Raw genomic sequence first — 3443 nt, forward strand, 5'->3', positions numbered from 1 at the left:
ATGAGAGATACCTTGACGCTTATTGCTTGCTAAATATGCCGCATTATTTCTCTAAAATTATCATTTTTAGGCAAAAACCTCATACAGATCCTAATTAAGTGCGAATAATCGACTGATTATATATATGATGTTATGTAAAATGAAGAAAATACATACAAATATTTTTTTATTAATTTTAATGGAATACACTTTTCTTGAATCATTGTATTTGTACCTTTCTACCTTACCATCTATCTATCAATCCATCCATACATGTAACTAGCTATCATGCACATGCGCGTGCACACACACACATGATCTCTCTCTCTCTCTCTCTCTCTCTCTCTCTCTCTCTCTCTCTCCACATCACTCACAATTCCACCTAAATTTGTGATCCAACCATGAGTGAGAAAAGGCTTTACATCTGTCAATATTTGAAAAACTATCCAAACATTAGGATCCATTTAGGTGGGAGCACCCTCTCTCTCTCTCTCTCTCTCTCTCTCTCTCACACACACACACACACACACACACACACACACACACACACACACACACACACACACACAATGTACCTAGAGGTTACACCCCTTAATTTCACCAACAATACAATATTGGAAGATAGATAATTGAGAGATTAAATAAAAGCTTGAGAGATAAGTAGTTGAAGAAACCTAGAGTCAAAAAACTTAAATATTGAATGTGTCAGATTTCAAACTGTTTGGTTGTATTGCTTATGTGCATGAGCTAGATGAGTTGAGAAGCAACCTTGACTCGAAGGCTGAAAAATGTGCGCTCGTTGATTATTTCCTTGAGCTGAAAGGGTATAAATGTTCCAATCCCGTCACATGTAAAGTGAGGGTAAGCAAATTTTTTGATGAAATGGCAAGTTGGTATGCTAGTGTGAAGGATGATTTAAGAGTTGATGTAAGAGAGAATGTGGCCACAAAAAATATAGATGAGAGTTTGGCATCCCCTTTGTGAACACGCAGGGTGCAAGCGTAGTGAATAGGACACTTAGAAGTGATCCTGGACCACACACATACGAGAAAGTAAGAACTCATGTGTAGAGATTGACTTATGATGGGTATGTGGCTCATCATTATGCATATATGACAAAGATTATAGAGGAGGTGGTTAAGGATGCTACCAAAGATGCAAAATGGTGGCAAGCTATGGTTGTAGAGATGGATACCCTTGATACAAATGGAGCATGGGAGTTGAGGCCATCACCAAAGGGAAAGAAGGCAATTGGATGTAAGTGGGTTTACAAGATAAATCACAACTATGATGGTAGTGTGAGTAGGTATAAAGCAAGGTTTACAGCCAATGGTCATGCATAGACATATGCGATTGATTATGAGGAGACATTCAACCATGTAGCCAAGATGGATACCATTCGTGTTTTTATTGGAGTGATTGCACCTGTAGGATGGGTGCTGAAACATATGGATGTAAAGATTGCTTTCTTGCATGGAGACTTGGAAGAATATGTATATATGATGCACTCATAGGGTTATGTGAATATGAGTATATGTGACCTTGGATGCATGTTAAAGAAACCATTATATGGGCTCAAGCTCGAGGGGTCCATTATATAATCACGTTAATATACCACATGAGTTCAATAGGAGGGGTTCTATGTCTCAAATTTTAAGAAATTCGACAGAGATACATTAATAAGATGGGGTTTCTTATCCATTTTGGAAGAAAACTCATTAATTCATAAAAAAGAGAGATTAATTTATTCATGTCAACATTTTAATATAGCAATTTTCTAAGTACCTTGCGAACGCATTTTATATAGAGGATTCTTAATAGTGGACCCCTGAAGGCTTGAAGCAGCCACTAAGAGCTTGGTATGAGAGGATTGTGGAAGTTCTCATCTCTTTGGGCTTTTGGGTGTTTTATGCAACATTGGAATTGGATGTGCCAACACATATGATTGCATATTCTTGCTCCAAATCAATATCTAGATGATATCGTTTTGGCTTGTTTAGTAATGTCTTGAAACAGAAGGAGATTGAATGACATTTATAGTTAGTTTGACCAAGCTAATTAAATAGAGGTGTAATAGTGATTTGTAATGGAGCAAATACAAGCAGAGGATGTTGGCTATGGAGGGAAGAACCAAAGAGAACTCAAAGACATGAGATTTGGATGATGTTGTGGAGGGAAGAAAGGGAGGAAATGCTAGTTAGTCTCCTTTGAATTCAAATATTTGCTCATGGGTGTGCTAGAGAGAGATGTTGTTGCACACAAGTAGAGTGGAGTATCCCATTTCTCTAAGGTAGAGGTGGAGATAAAGAATCACAAAGGAGGGGCGCGGGGGGGGGGGGGGGAGAGAGAGAGAGAGAGAGAGAGAGAGAGAGAGAGAGAGAGAGAGAGAGAGAGAGAGTGAGCAGATCTGCAACCTTAGGAGATCTCCACTTTTTGTCACTACTAGGTAGCAAAGAATGTCCCTTCTTTTTGGAAGAGGGAAGTAACTTTGATATATGAGAGAGAGAGAGAGAGAGAGAGAGAGAGAGAGAGAGAGAGAGAGAGAGAGAGAGAGAGAGAGAGTAAGAGAGTGAGCAGATTTACAACCTTAGGAGATCTCCACTTTTTGTCAGAACTACCTGTAGCAAAGAATGTCTCTTCTTGTTGGAAGAGGGAAGTAACTTTGATATAAGAGAGAGAGAGAGAGAGAGAGAGAGAGAGAGAGAGAGAGAGAGAGAGAGAGAGAGAGAGAGCAGATTTGCAACCTTAGGAGATCTCCACTTTTTGTGAGAACTAGGTAGCAAAGAATGTCCCTTCTTTTTTGAAGAGGGAAGTAACTTTGATATACGAGAGAGAGAGAGAGAGAGAGAGAGAGAGAGAGAGAGAGAGAGAGAGAGAGAGAGTAGATTTGCAACCTTAGGAGATCTCCACTTTTTATCAGAACTAGGTAGTAAAGCATTAGGAAGGGAATGGGGTCTAAGGGGGCCTCTTTATTTGCCATGGAATTAAAAAGGAGATTATGGAAGGGGCAAATGGGTGAATGCCATGTGGACTAAAATGGTGGGTATGGCAGGGTTTAAAAGTAAGTGGTCAAACTTGTACTCTTTCATAAAATTCCAATAGAAAATCTCTTATAAATTCAAAAAAATGAACTTTTCTAAATAGTTGAGTAAAAACCAATCCTTTCTCTCTCTACTGGCTACCAGTTTCTCCCCCCCTCTCTCCTAAAAGGGGGTCCCTCCAAAGACGTGTTGATCATTCCCTCCCTCTCTCTCTATTGTACCATCTCTCACTTCTCTTCACTTCACCTTGTTTCTCTTTCCTTTCTTTCAGTTTTCCCTCCCAAAAGCTATGCATCAGAAGTTTGAACCTCCTTTCCCTCCTCAAGCTTACTGCATTCTTGAGGGTTGCATTCTCCTCAAGATGAAGTTCTCCATTACTCCATGGGCTTCACTAAAATAGCTAAAGTTGAAGTCTACAGCATA

This window comes from Adiantum capillus-veneris, chromosome 11 (assembly GCF_014529385.1).
Source record: "Adiantum capillus-veneris isolate H3 chromosome 11, ASM1452938v2, whole genome shotgun sequence".
NCBI classification, from domain to species: Eukaryota; Viridiplantae; Streptophyta; class Polypodiopsida; order Polypodiales; family Pteridaceae; genus Adiantum; species Adiantum capillus-veneris.